The sequence below is a fragment of the Piliocolobus tephrosceles genome, chromosome 1, assembly GCF_002776525.5.
Source record: "Piliocolobus tephrosceles isolate RC106 chromosome 1, ASM277652v3, whole genome shotgun sequence".
NCBI lineage: Eukaryota > Metazoa > Chordata > Mammalia > Primates > Cercopithecidae > Piliocolobus > Piliocolobus tephrosceles.
Window position 1 is genome coordinate 154,894,867 of NC_045434.1, and position 18,042 is coordinate 154,912,908.

Below are 18,042 nucleotides of genomic sequence, written 5' to 3' on the forward strand. Positions count from 1 at the left end.
GCTTGTAATTACATTGGGCCTACCTGAATAACCTCTCAATCTTAAAGCCAACTCACTAGCAACCTTAATCCCATCTGCAGCCTTAATTCTCTTTTGTCATATAACCTAACATATTCACAGACTCTTGGGATTAGGATGTAGATCTCTTTGGGAGGTCATTTATTTTTTTCTGCCTGCCACATCAACTTTCTAATTTTTGCCAATCTGTAAAGTGTCTCAGTGAAGCTAAAATGCACAAAGAACTCCTGTAAACTGATAAGGAAAAGAAAATGAATAGAAAATAAGTAATTGATAAAAATAGACAATGCATAGGAGGAGAAACCTGAAAGGCTAATAAATATACGAAAAGATGTTCAACTTCACTATTAATATAGAAATACACATTAAAACTATACTGAGAACATTTTTCAATAGTCTCACAGTTGTGCAACTATTACTACAAAGAATTTTCTTTCTCTGAGATGGAATTTCATATACTCTTGTTGCCCAGGCTGGAGTGCAATGGCGCTATCTTGGCTCACTGCAACCTCCACCTCCCGAGTTCAAATGATTCTCCTGCCTCAGACTCCTGAGTAGCTGGGATTACAGGCATGCATCATCACATCTGGCTAATTTTGTATTTTTAGTAGAGACAGGGTTTCACCATGTTGGTCAGGCTGGTCTCGAACTCCTGACCTCAGGTGATCCACCCACCTTGGCCTCCCAAAGTTCTGGGATTACAGGCATGAGCCATTGTGCCCAGCACAATCAATTTTAGAATGTTTCATCACCCCCCAAATAAATACTGTAGCCTTTAGTTACCATTCTCAGTCCCTCTCTCCCTGCCCCCCACATTCTTGCCAAACACTAATCTACTTTCTGTATCCATGGATTTGCCTATTCTAGATAGATAATGCAAATGAAATTATGTAATATGTGGTCTTTTGCAACTGGCTTCTTTTACTTAGCATATGTTTTCAAGGTTTATCTATATTGTGGCATGTATCAGTACTTCATTCCTTTTTAGAGACTAAGAACATTCCATTATATTTACACACTGCTTTTTGTTTATCCATTCATCAGTTGATAGACATTTTGATTATTCTACTGTTTTGGTAGAATGATACTGCTATGAATACTCATATACAAATTTTTGCATGGACATATGTTTTCATTTCTCTTGAGTATATTCCTAGGAGTAAAATTGCTGGGTTAAATAGTAAGTTTAAGATTTCAAGAAACTGCCAGACTGTTTTCCAAAATGGCTGCATCATTCTAAATTCCTACTGTCGGTAGTATATGAAGGTTCTGAGTTTTCCACAGCCTCACCAAAACTTGTTGTTACATCTTTCTGATTATAGCCATCCTAGTGAATGTGAAGCAGTATTTCTTTCTCTGTTTTGTTTGCATGAGAACATTTTTTTACATATCATATTGACAAAGATAAAAATTTGAAAAAAAAGCCCACTGAGATGTAGAGGAAATTGGGAGAAAACAGTACATTAACCTACATTACTGGTGGCCATGTACATTAGCATAACCTCTGTGGAGAACTATTGTTTTATCTATCAAAATTTTAACTGCACATAACCTTTGACTCAACAATTCCTCATCTAGCAATTTGAACATAAGATATTCTTGCATATGGAAATGTGGAAAATGTGGAAAATGATGTATGTACAAGGATTTTTGCAGTAACATTGTTGGTACCAATTTCCATTTATATGGTGTTGGTTATGTACAAGGAATATGATGCTTCACTTTAAAATAATGAAACAACTTTATTTGTACTGATGTGAAATTATCCCCAAGATATATTTATATGTGAAAAAAGTGAAGTGCAGATTAATGTTCTACTATGCTGTCATTTTGTAAAACAATAAGAAAAAAATATTTGCCTATGTGCCGGACCAGCTCAGTCGGGGAGACCCTAAACCCAGCAGCACTAGAGGAATTAAAGACACAAACACAGAAATATAGAGGTGTGAAGTGGGAAATCAGGGCTCACAGCCTTCAGAGCTGAGAGCCCTGAACAGAGATCTACCCACATATTTATGGGGTAAATATGCAAGCCAGTCATTAGCATTGTTTCATAGATAGTCAATTAACTAAAAGTATCCCTTACGGGAAATGAAGGGATGGGCCGAATTAAAGAAATAGGTTGGACTAGTTAACTGCAGCAGGGGCATGTCCTTAAGGCACAGATCGCTCATGCTGTTGTTTGTGGCTTAAGAATGCCTTTAAGCGGTTTTCCGCCCTGGGTGGGCCAGGTGTTCCTTGCCCTCCTTCCTGTAAACCCACAACCTTCCAGCTTGGGCATTAGGGCCATTATGGACATGTTACAGTGCTGCAGAGATTTTGTTTATGGCCAGTTTTGGAGCCAGTTTATGGCCAGATTTTGGGGGGCCTGCTCCCAACACCTATGTATGCCTAGGATATCTCTAAAAAAAATGCAAAAGAAACAAAGGGTGACTAATCCAGAAAAGGAAATTGGGTGGCTGGGAAAGATGGGAAGAGAATTTAAAGTAATATTTTTTTTTGTATCTTTGAATTTTGAGATGTATGCTATACGTATTTTATAAATGTTTACTTAAATATTTTTACACACAAAATTCTGGCATTACTTATTATGTTAATTCTAACTTTGCTGTTTGTAGTTATGATAAAATAAATCTTTTAGTTACATTTTCTATTTCTAATTGGGTGTTGCTGGAACCAAGGGACATTTTTCTTTTTTGAGACAGAGTCTCGCTTTATTGCCCAGGTTGGAGTGCAGTGGCACGATCTCGGCTAACTGCATCCTTGATCTTCTGGGTTCAGGCAATCCTCCCACCTCAGCCTCCTGAGTAGCTGGGACTATAGGAATGCAACACCACTCCCAGCTAATTTTTTTTGTATTTTTATTAGAAACGGGATGTTGCTATGTTGCCCAGGCTGGTCTTAAATTCCTGGACTCAAGCAATTCGCCTGCCTCGGCCTCCCAGAGTGCTGGGATTATAAGAGTGAGCCACCACGTTTGGCCCACTAGTGCTTTTTATACACTGATCTTGTTCTGGTAAACTTTATAACAATCTGTTATAACAGTTTATTTTATTGGTTACACTAGTTTATCTTGTATCTTTTAAATGCAACTGATGATATCACCTAAAAATAGTGAAACCTTTGTCTCTTCACTTATAATTCTTCTTATTTCTTTTCATTGTCTTATTGTGTTGTTTTGGTGGAGTTTTCTTTTTCCCATTCTCACTAATGGGGCAGCCCTGTGTGGTTCCCAGGGTTACGTAAGCTTTCCATCAAACACAGGTCCAAGACTGATCACTAAACTCTCCTGAGCAGTATTAAAGCTCCAGTCCTGAAGGCCTGTAATTGTTTCTTTTACTCCTGTGAGCTGTTCTGTTTTCTCTCTCACTTGATGCCCTTACTTTGGGCCCCTTTTCATTTCTGGCACATGGGGTTGTTCTTTCTTGCTTTTTGCTTGGCTATATGTTTTAAACAATTAAAAAATACTTTTAGATCATTGGGGAAAAAAAGAAAAAATAATAGGATTTCTATGTGTTTGGAGTTAGAGAGAGCGTCCTGTATTTGTCTAGTCTGCCATATTGTTTTCTGATTTCTCTGCCTGATCACCCTCCCTTTTAATCCCCCTTACTGTCCTTATTTTTTCCCCCAGTCATTCAAAGGCAGGTACGTTTGTCAGAATTTTTTTTTTTTTTTTTTAACTATCTTTGCTTCTCTCCATATTCTCTTTCCTTTGGTAAATCAGTGTTCTACTGCTATGTCATGAATTTCTATAAATATAAGGGCTTGAAGCAATACATTATCATCTTATGGTTTTGGCAGCTCAGGAGTCTAGGCACAACTTAACTAGATTCTCTGTTTGGAGTCTCACAAGGCTGCAGTCACTGTGTGGACCAGGGCTATGATAGCTTCTGAGGTTTTTGTCCTCTTCCAAGTTCATTGGAAGTTGGCTGAATTCACTTCCTTGCATCTGATGAACTCTTGGTGGCTTGCTTCTTCAAGGCAAGCAGGAAGATTTCTTTAAACTCAGGGAGGGCTTCAGTCCTTCTTTTAAAGGGCTCATCTGATTAGATGAGGTCTATCCTAGATAAGCTCCCTTTTGATTAACACAAAGGTAACTGATTAGGGACCTTAATTACAGCTGCAAAATACCTTCACTTTTGCCATATAAGGTAGCACAATTACAGGCGTGATATCCCTATCATCTCTACCACATTCCATTGGTTAGAAATGGGTCACAGTTTCCACCCACATTCAAGAGGAGGGCATTACATACAGGTGTGAATACAAGGGAAGGAGAATCATGAGCTATCTTAGAATTCTGCGTATCACATTTAGTAATCTCACACTTAGATCTGTGAAATGCACTCCTTAGCAGGAAAGACTCTCAAACCACAATCCTAATTTCAGTTTCTTTTCCAGTGCTATTTCAACATAATGAACACCTTTGTCTCCAAACTCAAACGCAGTAAACCTTGATAGTCAACATGAATTAATATATCTACAAATTCTCTCATGGGAAATACTTGTTTGTGTCAATAATTTAAACTTACCCTACAAATTCTCTCATGGAAAATGTTTGTTTGTGTCGATAATTTAAATTTACCCTTTAGAGTTTTGAGTTTCCTTTGCATATACTCACTTCATAAACTGATCTTTTTCACTTTGGTAGGACCAATATATAAATCAGTTGAGGTTTATTTGCTAGGCTCTCAGCTGGGCTACTAAGTGAGTTGCTGTTTTATAGAAGTGCCTCAGGATTCGAATGTGCCTCGGCATCACTATGAATTACTATACATCGTGCACCTCAGGTATCTCCAAAGCAGTCAAATCCGTAAACATTATAGGGCTTCTACTTAGGTTGGTGCAAAAGAAATTGCAGTTTTTCCATTACTTTTAATGGAAAAGCTACAGTTACTTTTGTACCAACTTAATATATGATCAAAACCCAACTTTCCTCTACTCCTCTAACCCAGCTATTTTTCAAGATGTTCATCGGTTAGTTAATGGTATCACTACCTTGCAAACCATCTAGTCTCATGGTTTTAAAGTAGTGGTCTGTAAACTTGAGTGGGGACATTTAAGAAAGGAATCTCCTCATTTAATATGCAAAAAGGCATATGTGCATTCCCCGCCCCCCCCCAGGAATGAATATTTTTAACTTCCTTTAGATTTTCAAAATGGTGTACAACTAAAGAATTTTGCCTTGGTGTCAATTCTGGTTTTTCCTGAAGGGCATTGTCTTAAGAATAAATGTGAATGAGAACAGACTTCACAAGAACTGAGGCCTAGCTTTGGATTATTTTAATCCCAGATTGCATTAAGATGACCTACCTCTGGCCAAACTTGCTACCAGAAGCAAATGTTAATCCTCTGTGGAGGAAGAGAACATTTTCCAAAACCTCAAATTGCTCTTATAATTTTTCACATACAAGTGTTTGGAGGTGAGTTAAGAAATAATGAGGCCTACAAAAATAATATATAATTGATCCCAGACTAGAAAGAGCCATGGGGAGATGTAAATATTGGAATTTTTAAATGTGTATTTTAATGAGCATTTTCGTTCTCATCAAACTGAAGAAATTAAATTAAGAAATTAATGTTTAAGAAATTAAATAACAAAATGGAAAGTTTGGCAGAGAAGTGAAAACTATAAAAATTAATCAAATGGAAATTCTAGGACTAAAAAAATACAATTGCAAAGCAAGAACTGAAGGGATTGATATAATAGCATATTAGATGCTGCTGAAGGGAAAATAAGTAAATTGGAATACAGGTCAGAACAAAATATGCAAACTGAAGTAGGGAAAGATAAGAAGATGTAAGAGACATGTGAGACAGAATTAAAAGGTCTAGCATACATGTAACTGGATTCCACAGAGAGAAGAGAGAGAATATAGCAGAAGAAATACTTGAAGAGATGATTTCTGAGAGTTTTCCAAAATGACAAAAGTTATCAAGCCACAGATTTAAGATAAATACCAAGAAGTCCTAAGCAGAATTCATGATAATAAAACCATAAAGACTTAATGTTATTAAAATATCAATTTGTCTGCACAATAACTTATAGATCCAATGCCAGAGCAGAGAGGAAAATATGTTTTTTTTCAATCAATGGTGCTGGATCAATTAAATATATGTTTGGAAAAATACATATTGAACTCTTCCTTACACCATACATAAAAAGAAATTTCAGGTGGACCATATGTCCAAATATGAAATGTAAAACAAACAAAAGTTTTGAAGAGACATAGAGCATGTCTCATTACTTTGGAGGAAGCAAAGATTTTCTAAATAGAAAAAAGAAAAGCACTAGTCATAAAGGGAAACATTGACAAATTGAACTATATTAAAATTAAGGACTTCAACTTATTAGAAGATATCATTAGAAGAATGGATGGAGATAGTTGTAACCCATGTAACCAGCAGCAAAGGGCTTGCAGAAAAGGCTTGAGTCAAAGAGATATCAAGAGCTCCTAACAGTAGGTAACTCAAAAGAAAAATGGTCAAGATACTTGAAGAGGCACTTACACAAAAAAGAATGTTATGAGCTGAATGGTATCCCCCCAGGTTCATAGGCTGAAGCCCCAACTCCAGTACCTCAGAATGTGACTGCATTTGGAGATAGCATCTTTAAAGAAGTAATTAAATTAAAATGAGGTCACTAGGGTGGGCCCCAATTCAATACAACTGCTGTCCTTATAAAGGGGAGATTAGGACACACACAAACAGGGGAAGAGCATGTGAAGACACAGGGAGAACACAGCCCTCTACACATCAAGGAGAGAGTCCTCAGAAGAAAGCAAACCTGCCAACACCTTAATCTTCTAGACTTCTAGTCTCCAAAATTGTGAGAAAATAAATTTCCGTTGTTTGAGTCACCCAGTCGGTGGTACCTTGTTATGACAACCCTAGCACACTAATACAGAGGATATTCAAAGTCAATAAGTACATGAGATGGTGCTCAACCTTATTAGTCATCTGGGATATGCAAATTAAAACCACAATAGGATACCACTTCTCACCCACCAAAATGGCTAAAATTAAAACTTCTGACAATGACAGATATGTTAACTATTACTCTAATTGTCAACTCAGTTAATGTATATTTAGAAGTATTACTCCAGGCACCATGCTAAAGAAAGGGGCCACAAAGATAAACAAGACAGACACTGTCTCTACCCCTCCTTGAACTTATAGTCCAGGAGGAAAGACAGACGACCAAACTAGTTAAGGGAAATAATACATGCGAAGGGTTAGGTTGTGAAAGTGTAAAGGCCTTTGGAGACACAGAGCAAGAACATCTAGCCTAACGTGGAGGCAAAGTCAGTGGCAATTAAGGATAAAAGGTAAGCATTTCATGGCTCTCCTGATGAGAACTGGATTGAGATACATGGGCTCCACAAACAGGCGGATAACTAGTGCTCCTGCAGAAAGGTGGTTGGTTTTCAAATGTTCAACATTCATTCAACAATGAGGCCAAATCTGTTTGGAGGAGAGCAGAGAAGGACCACAGATTCTGCCTCTGCCTGTGCCCTACTGTTTACAGCAATCCTTCTCTGGTCCCAACAACTCAAACTCATCAAAACAGAAGGCTACAATCAAGGCTGGCTCCATGGGCATGTGACCTGTGAAGTTGCACATGCTTCAAGAGTAGAATAGCTCTGTGTTTGGTTAAGTGCTTTGTTATCACTTTCTTAAAATTCTTAATAATTGTTGAATGATGGGCCCCACATTCTCATTCTGCACTAGGCCCCTCATATTATGGGCCTAGTGTAAACTAACTACTGTACTGCTACTACTGCTACTACTACTGTAGTTAGTTCAACTAACTACGCTCGTAATCCTTAGCAGATTAGTATGCACCTTGGGAGTCTGATCTGAAAAGGGCGGTTGGAAATGCAGCCTCTCTGGGCCTATTCCAGAACTGCTGAATCAGAATCTGCATTTTATTTTTTATTTTAATTAATTAATTAATTAATTAATTAATTTTTTTGAAACAGGGTCTTGCTCTGCTACCCAGGCTGGAGTGCAGTGGTGCGATCTCAGCTCACTGCAACTCCCACCTCCCAGGTTCAAGCGATTCTCCTGTCTCAGCCTCCCAGTAGCTGGGACTATAAGCGCACACCACCACGTCCAGCTAATTTTTGTATTTTTAGAAGAGACGGGGTTTCACCATTTTGGCTAGGCTGGTCTCAAACTCCTGACCTCAAGTAATCTGCCCACCTTGGCATCCCAAAGTGCTAGGAAGAATCTGCATTTTAACAGCTCCCCTGGCAATTTGAAGGCACATTCAAGTTTGAGAAGTGTTGACTGAGAACACCTCCTCCCCAATATGCACAAAGTGGAGTTAGTTCCCCATCACTTCTCTGGTAAGCATGTGACTTGATCTGGCCAATGAGAATACCATATTTCCTGGCAACAATGATTACTTAGTTCAGGGATAAGCATGTGACTCCAGTTATGCCAAGCAACCTAAACATTGGAATTTGTATGGGAACTACTGAGCTGAGGCTGTCTTGTTTTTCCAGGACTGTAACAGTAAGGATGACCTGAGTCTGGAGTTATATGTATAAGCTTAGAAATGATGCCAACATTGCAAAAAGACAAGGCAAGAAATGGGGAGAAACAGTCTTGATGCTGAAGAAGTTAAGGATATAATACTCCAAAATGTTCAGCTTGCACTTTGATTATTTCTAGCTGAAAGCACTTGAGAAGCAGCAGTTGCAGAAAGCACCATCTGAACTGCACTTTCTTACCTATAGCAAGCCATAAAAATTTCTGTGAGAAAGTTGCCTTCAAGTCAGGTGTGGTGGTGTATACCTGTAGTCCCAGCTACTTGGGAGGCTGAGGCAGGAGGATTGCTTGAGCCCAGGAGTTCAAGGCTGCAGTGAGCTATGATCACACCACTCCACACCAGCCTGAGTAACAGAGTAACATCTCATCTCCTAAAAAAATAAAGGAAGGTGCAGCCATAAAAAAGAATGAGTTTATGTCCTTTGCAGGGACATACATGAAGCTGGAAGCCATCATTCTCAGCAAATTAACACAAGAACAGAAAACCAAACACCGCATGTTCTCACTCATAAGTAGGAGGTAAACAATGAGAACACATGGACACAGGGAGGGGAACATCACACACCAGGGCCTGTCAGGGGGTGGGAAACAAGGGGAGGGAGAACATTAGGACAAATTCCTAATAGATGTGGGGCTTAAAACCTAGATGACGGGTTGATAGGTGCAGCATACCACCATGGCACATGTATACTTATGTAACAAACCTGCATGTTCTGCACATGTATCCCAGAACTTAGAGTAAAAAAGGAAAGAAAGAAAGAAAGAAAAGAAAGAAAGCAAGAAAGGAAGGAAGGAAGGAAGGAAGGAAGGAAGGAAGGAAGGAAGGAAGGAAGGAAAGAAAGAAAGAAAGAAAAAGAAAGAAAGGAAGGAAGGAAGGAAGGAAGGAAGGAAGGAAGGAAGGAAGGAAGGAAGGAAGAAAGGAAGAAAGGAAGGTGCTTTGCCTGTCCTAGCATGAGAAGATAACCCTTATTAGCCGTGACTGAGAAGTGATGCTGCAATGGATCCGAATAAATAAGCTTACTAAAATAATCCTCCTCTTTCACTAGCCTTACAGCCCTCCATATATCTCTTAGTGATTACCCTAGAATTTACTGCCCCTAGCCCAGACCCAGTTTTGTCATTTCTTCACAAAATGTGTCATTCTTTGCCTGAAAGGTATAAAAATTTTCTGCTTTTGCCATTTCTTTGGGTCTTCCCTCTCTTGTGAGGATCCCCATGTATATGTAAAACTAATAAAACCTGTATACTTTTGTCCTATTAATCTATCTTGTATCAATTTGGTTGAGATGGAGCAGGGAACCCTCTTAGGGGCCTCCTGGGGACTTCCTTCAAACATGGAAATAAAGGAAAATCTTTAGTTCCTTCAAGGGAAATTCCAGGCACCCAGCTAGCCTTGAGAAGTACATGAGCAACCTGATAAACAAGAAGGTAATAACAGCTTAAAACAATAGCCAGGGAAGTGAAGTTAAAGTCCCAAAATGTTTGGCTCCATGTAGAAACTAAAGATAACATCTCAGTCCCCAAGTTGTTTTTCAAAAACCTGGACCGTTACCCAATGGAAAATGTCATCTGCTGGCACATAGACCTCAGATAAGGGGGCACTGAGGACTGAACTCTGATCCCCATTCTTTGTCCTAAATTTCTTCCTGAGGGTCCTGAAGGAAGTCATGCCCACAGGCCAGAGCTCAACATTTCTTCCTGCTGATGCCAAGTTTTTAGACCAAGCTTTGCTTCCCTAACAAATCACAAATCAGAGAATCTTTTTGAATCCACCTATGACCTGTGGGCCACCCCCATCCCACACCCCACTTTGAGACGTCCTGCCTTTTTAGGTCAAATTAATATATAACCTCCATGTACTGATTTATGATTTTGCTTGTAACCTCTGCCTCCCCATCTTTTTTTTTTTCTTTTTAAGTTATTCATTTATATTTTTAATAGAGACAGGTTCTTGCTATGTTGCCCAGGCTGGTCTTGAACTCCTGGGCTCAGACAATCCTCCCACCTCAGCCTCCCAAAGTGCTGGGATTACAGGCATGAGCCACTGTGCCCAGCCTGCCTCCCCATCTTTAAAAACTCTTACCTCTAAGCCATTAGGGAGTTCTGATCTTAAGCATAAGCTGCCAATTCTCCTTGCTTGGTGCCCTGCAATAAATGCCTCATTTTCTCCAGCTGAAAATTCTGATGTCAGTGTTTGGCTTTGCTGTACCACCCAAATTTGGTTCAGTAACAAGCTCCTAGACCCAGCAGAAGATTCCACTTAAAAACAAAGATAGGCCAGGCACGGTGGCTCACGTCTGTAATCCTAGTACTTTGGGAGGCCGAGGCAGGCGGATCACTCCTTGAAGTCAGGAGTTCAAGACCAGACTGGCCAACATGGTAAAACCCTGTCTCTGCTTGTTTCTGCTAAAAATACAAAAATTAGCTGGGTGTAATGGTGTGTGCCTGTAATCCCAGCTACTCAGGAGGCTGAGGCAGGAGAATCGCTTGAACCCAGGAGACGGAGGAGAGCTGTGAGCTGAGATCGCGCCACTGCACTCTAGCCTGGGTGACAGAGCGAGACCCCATCTCAAAAAAACAAAACAAATCGACAACAACAAAAATCAAAAACCCAAAACCCCAAAGATGGGAAGAGGGGATCTTTAGGTTCTCTTATAATGCCATTGCCTGAGCTCCTGGATCAAGGTGTACTTGAAGTTAAAAATCTATCCTTGGACCTTTTAGTTTCATTTAAGTTCATTGGAGTCAGGTTTTCTGTTTTTTGGTACTAAAAGAGCCCTGATGGATAAATCCTTCTGTTCACATTTGCCTAAGATGACTCTCAAAGGTAGAGAGATATGTTTTGCTATAAGGGTGTGTGCACAACAATATATGAACTCCTTGCTCGAATTATACAGTTTGGTTGTTAAGTTGCAGAAATTCACAGGATAATTACCAAATTTCCACTTTGTTTTGCTTTGGATACTAGTCCTTGATTAAAAATATTTTCTATTTGTGTGTGTTTTTCCGCTGTTTTAATACATAGAATTCAATTGTAGGTACTCATGGATGACCAATCAATTCCCATGTGTAATAACATGGTTCCTTCTGGAATGTAACTTTCCTAGGCCATTCACTGAGCCAACAAAGCTAAGAATAAATGTTCATATAAGGAATATATGCCTAAAAGCATAGGTCTAACAAAGTCCTCCCTCCCTCATATGTCCATTTTCTCCTTTAATTATAGCTTATGTGCCATTATCTCAAGGAAATGATTAACCAAGCTTATCTTTAACACCACATCAGAGTCCTCTTTCCCTCAAAGCATTCCAAACCATGTTTTATTTCCCTCTGACTTCACTGTAGGTAGCTCAATGCCCTGGGTAAAGAATTTTCTCAGTACATGCTTGTTGAATTCTGTTAAATCTATACACACTCGCAAGCAGGGTAAAGGCTATAAAGTATTTTAAGGTTACAAATCTAACTTGATTATAGATCATTAGCGCTGGAAGACACCAAGAGTCATTAGCTGAACCCACCCTTACCGTAGATCAACCTCTCACTCTCTCAAGAAGAAAAAACATTATAGATGTAACTACAGCCCACTCTACTCCTTCCTTCTTCCTCCCTTTCTGCCCAGAGATAAGCTTTAAGGTGATGCTGGCGTATATGAATCTGATGCATGTTTTTGTACTTTTATGATGTATGTTAGTGTCTGAAAATTTACATAAATGGAATCATATTAAATGTATTTTCAGTGTGCTTTTTTTCACTCGATGTTACATTTTTTAGTTTACCCACATGGATCAACATGGTTGTGCCCCAGGACACACACCTGCACGTGAGCACAGGGAGCCATGAATACAGCCGTTCACTGCAGCATGACTCATAACAGGGAAGAAGTGGAAACCACTCAGTTTAGAGGAATGAGTGAGCTATTTGTTTCTATAATGGAATGCCGATCCACAGTTAAAACAAATAACTTTCGTATTTTACTGAAGAGGGGCATGGTCCAGAGAAATGATGTAAAATGACAAATGTCACTCAGATCGATAATGGGAAATCTGAACCTGAAACCAGGACTCCTGAGTCTAAGGCTAGTGGTCTTTCTAATGAACCTTATCTTTTGTAATAATTTAAACTTCCAGAAAAACTGTGAAAACAATACACACAAATAATTCTCCTATACTTTTTACCCGATTAGCGATTTTGAACATTTTGCCTCATTTTCTTTTCTTTTCTTCTAAATAGAGATAAAGTTTTGCTGTATTGACCAGGCCGGTCTTGAACTTCTGTCCTCAAGCGATCCTCCCATCTTTGGCCTTCCAAAGTGCTGGGATTACAGGCATGAGCCACCATGCCTGACCACATTTGTTTTATTCTCTCTCTCATTCTCTCTGTTTAGAGATATATTTTTTTCCTAAACCATCCAAGAGAGGTTCCTTGAATATATAATGACCCTTTTGCTATAATACTTCAGTGTGTTTTCATATTAATAAAAATATGCTTCAAAATATCCATAGCAGAGATATCAAATGTAGAAAATTTCACATTGATACTGAATTTCTTTTTGTAATCTATAGTCCATATTCAAATTTTGTTGAATGCCTCAATAGTATCCCTGAGAGAGAATCTCTCATCACATTCACCCTCAGCATAGGAGTCAGTCCTGGATTATGCATTGTGTTCAGGGGTCAGACCTAGTTTTTATTTATTTATTTATTTGCACCAAACACATTTGCATTTATTTTCTTTTTTAAAAAAGCAAATGACAAAGACCCAGTTTACCAGTTTTCCTTTTTTAAACCTAAGCTTAACATCACATATTTAAACAATCGTCAAGACTAAGTTGCCAGGATTCAGGCTCGGCTAGAAAACACCCTTAATTTATATTAAACCAGAAATGTTTTACCATTAATGCATTAATATATTTTACTACTAATATATTTTACTACTACATACTGAAAAAAATAATGAATTTAGTTCTGTAGAAGATTCGCCCTGGCAATGTTGACCTCACAGCGGGCCAACACTATGTGGCTCACATTTCAGACACAATGGAAAAGCAGATCCATGCTGGTGTTAGTGCACAGTCTTGTCCTACACTAAAGAGTCAAGGATCATCTTGGAGTACATTTAATAAAAAAGCAAAAAGCCTACTGATATTTACAATAATATGTATTTTTTTGAGACAGAGTCTTGCAGTGGATTACAGGCGCCTGCCACCACACCTGGCTAGTTTTTTGTATTTTTAGTAGAGACGGAGTTTCACCATGTTGGCCAGGCTGGTTTTGAACTCCAGACCTCATTTGATCCACCTGCCTTGGCCTCCCAAAGTGCTGGGATTACAGGTGTGAGCCACTGCACCTGGCCTACAATAATTTTAAAGACAAAAAAAAAAAAAGGTTCTATTATGGGTCCCAACAATAAACTCAAAAGTCTATGACAAATAGAGGTTCCGATTAGCTGTTTATAAATACTTCAGGTGCAATTATTCTGAAAGGCAAGTTGCCTTGAAATCTTCAAAAAAAGTTTCTATTAATCCTCAGATGGTTCTTGTTATAGTTTCACATTTCTGTTAAGTGGATGCCTTGAATTACTTGTTATCCAAGTGCAGCAGCTGCTCCTTAACATTTATTGTTAAAGACATTAATTGGCCATCTTCTTCAACTTCTACTCTTTCTTGACCATTCTTGACAATTCTCTTTGTAGTGATTTTTCTGCCATTAACCATTTTAGCAGAAGTGTTATCGATTTGAAGTTGCCAATCCCACTACCACCAAATGATATGGAAGAAAATGAAGCGAGGCCCCCGTGACCTAGTGACCCAAATGAAGTATTAATAAGTCCTGTATCAAAAGAAGATAATCCACATCCAAAAGATGGAAATCCACTGAATGTGGAGAAAAACTACCCAGACCCTTGGCTTCTGCTTCCATGGGAACCCCTTTGATTCTGAAACAAGTCCTCAAAAGAGTCGTCAAAGAAGTCAACTGAAAATGATTTCCACCAAAAAATTCCCTGAAAACATCATCTGGGTTACAGAATGTGAAACCAAACTCAAACGGACTGTCAAAATGACTTCCACCTCCTCCTCCACCATTTAATCCTTTCTTTGCCATATTTGACATAGATGTCCTGTTTTTTGGCATCTGACAACACCTCACACACCTCAGCTACTTGTCTGAATTTTCTCTCTGCTTCTTCTTTATTCTCAGGATTTTCATCTGGGTGCCACTTCAGTGCCAGTTTCTGGTGTGCCTTTTTAATATCCTCGGGTGAGGCCTGTCTCTGCACTCCTAGAGCTTCATAGTAGTCCACCATGATTTTGTTTGTTTGTTTGAGACACAGTCTCATTCTGTCATCCAGGCTGGAGTGCAGTGGCACCATCTTGGCTCACTGTGACCTCTGCCTCTGGGGTTCAAGACATTCTTCTGTCTCAGCCTCCTAAGTAGCTGGAATTACAGGCCTGCACCACTATGCCTGGCTAATTTTTATATTTTTGCTAGAGACCGGGGTTTCAGCACATTGGCCAGGCTGGTCTTGAACTCCTGACCTCAGGTGATCCACCTGTCTTGGCCTCCCAAAATGCTGGTATTACAGGCATGAGCTGCCGTGCCCAGCCTAACCCATCATTTTAAGAGATTGCTGGAACAGGTCTGAGGATGGAGGCAGCTGAAGGCAGGCGGGAGGCAGGGGCAGCGGCCAGGATCTCCTCTCGGCTCTGGCACTGCTGTGCTGGTGGTGGTGACCACTCGCACTTTCCTCTCAAGCCTATTTTTTTTTTTTTTTAATTTTTAAAAATTTTTAAATTTTACTTTAATTTCTGGGATACACGTGCAGAACATGCATGTTCGTTACATATATATACATATGCCATAGTGGTTTGCTGCACCTATCAACCTGTGCTCTTCCTCCCCTTGCCCCTGACCCCCTGACAGGCCTCGGTGTGGGATGTTCCCCTTCCTGTGTCCATGTGTTCTCATTGTTCAACTCCCACTTATGAGTGAGAACATGCAGTGTTTGGTTTTCTCTTCCTGTGTTAGTTTGCTGAGAATGATGGCTTCCAGATTCATCCATGTCCCTGCAAAGGACATTAACTCATTCTTTTTAATGGCTGCATGGTATTGCATGGTATGTATGTGCCACATTTTCTTTATCCAGTCTATCATTGATGGGTATTTGGGTTGGTTCCAAGTCTTTGCTATTGTAAATAGCAATAAACATACATGTGCAGATGTCTTTATAGTAGAATGATTTATAATCCTTTGGGTATATACCCGGTAATGGGATTGCTGGGTCAAATGGTATTTCTGGTTCTAGATCCTTGAGGAATCGCCACACTGTCTTCCACAATGGTTGAACTAATTTACACTCCTACCAACAGTGTAAAAGCGTTCCTATTTCTCCACAGCCTCACCAGCATCTCATTTCCTGACTTTTTAATGATCACCATTCTAAATGGTGTGAGATGGTATCTCATTGTGGTTTTGATTTGCATTTCTCTAATGACCAGTGATGATGAGCTTCTTTTCATATGTTTGTTGGCCACATAAATGTCTTCTTTTGAGAAGTGTCTGTTCATATCCTTTACCCACTTTTTGATGGGGTTGTTTGTTTTTCCTTGTAACTTTGTTTAAGTTCCTTGTAGATTCTGGATATCAGACCTTTGTCAGATGGGTAGATTGCAAAACTGTTCTCCCATTCTGTAGGTTGCCTATTCATGCTGATGATAGTTTATTTTGCTGTGTAGAAGCTCTTTAGTTTGATTAGATTCCATTTGTCAATTTGGGCTTTTGTTGCCATTGCTTTTGGTGTTTTCATTATGAAGTCTTTGCACATGCCTATGTCCTGAATGGTATTGTCTAGGTTTTCTTCTAGGGTTTTATGCTTTTGAGTTTTACATTTAAGTCTGTAATCCATCTTGAGTTAATTTTTGTATAAGGTGTAAGGAAGGAATCCAGTTTCAGTTTTCTGCATATGGCTAGCCAGTTTTCCCAGCACCATTTGTTAAACAGCGAGTCCTTTCCCCATTGCTTTTTTTGGTCAAGTTTGTCAAAGATCAGATGGTTGTAGATGTATGGTGTTATTTCTGAGGTCTTTGTTCTGTTCCATTGGTCTATGTATCTGTTTTTGTACCAGTACCATGCTGTTTTTGTTACTGTAGCCTTGTTGTATAGTTTGAAGTCAGGCAGCATGATGGCTCCAGCTTTGTTCTTTTTGCTTAGAATTGTCTGGGCTATTTAGGCTCTTTTTTGGTTCCATATGAAATTTAAAGTAGCTTTTTCTAATTCAGTGAAGAAAGTCACTGGTAGCTTGATGGGAATAGCATTGAATCTATAAATTACTTTGGGCAGTATGGCCACTTTCAAGATATTGATTCTTCCTATCCATGAGCATGGAATGTTTTTCCATTCGTTTGTGTCCTCTCTGATTCCTTGAGCAGTGGTTTGTAGTTCTTGAAGAGGTACTTCACATCCCTTGTAAATCATATTCCTACATATTTTATTGTCTCTGTAGCATTTGTGAATGGGAGTTCACTCATGATTTGGCTCTCTGGTTGTCTATCATTGGTGTATAGGAATGCTTGTGATTTTTGCACATTGAGTTTTGTATCCTGAGAGTTTGTTGAAGTTGCTTATCAGCGTAAAGAGTTTTTGGGCTGAGATGATGGGGATTTCTAAATATACAATCATGTCGTCTGCAATCAGAGACAATTTGACATCCTCTCTTCCTATTTGAATACACTTTATTCCTTTCTCTTGCTTGATTGCCCCAGTCAGAAATTCCAATACTATGTTTAATAGGAGTGGAGAGAGAGGGCATCCTTGTCTTGTGCCAGTTTTCAAAGGGAATGCTTCCAGCTTTTGCCCATTCATTATGATATTGGCTATGGGTTTGTCATAAATAGCCTTATCATTTTCTCAAGCCTAGTTTTTAAACAATTTATTAATGCCGAATCTGAGCATGTTTCACAGATATGTCTTTTGTAACTCCTCTATTACACACACCTGCTGACTTTAATATACTCTTGAGTACAACCACTATATTCTTGGTATTGTACACGTTATTACTTACTACCAAGAAGAAGCCTCCAGTCTTTCATGACAATTTAAAGACACAAGTTAAATACCAGTCCCCATCCCTTGAGGAATTCATAGTACAGCACAGACACATGGGGTGCGAGTGAAGTGAATACATTCAAAACCAGCTCCACCACTTATGACGTAAGTGATGCAGGGCAAGAAAAAGCATCACTCTGACTCAATTTCCTCAGTGTAAAATGATGATAATAATATCTACCTCACAGGTTGTTTGGAAGATTAAATTAAATAAAGTGTGGGAAGAGCCCAATATGAATTCATAGCAGATACATTTTCTTTGTGCACTGAGATTTAGTTTCTGTTGAGTTTGTGTGTTTGTGGTTATGACACCTAATACCCCTAAAAACTATTCACAGTAGGAGATGTGGGAGCTGACACTTAAGTC

The 18,042-nt window shown here is 39.1% G+C and overlaps 1 pseudogene; it reads right to left on the bottom strand.

Annotated features, from left to right (window-relative positions):
* Positions 1–14,149: 14,149 nt before the first annotated feature.
* On the bottom strand, positions 14,150–14,877 carry LOC111539723 (annotated as a pseudogene).
* Between the last annotated feature and the right edge of the window lie 3,165 nt (positions 14,878–18,042).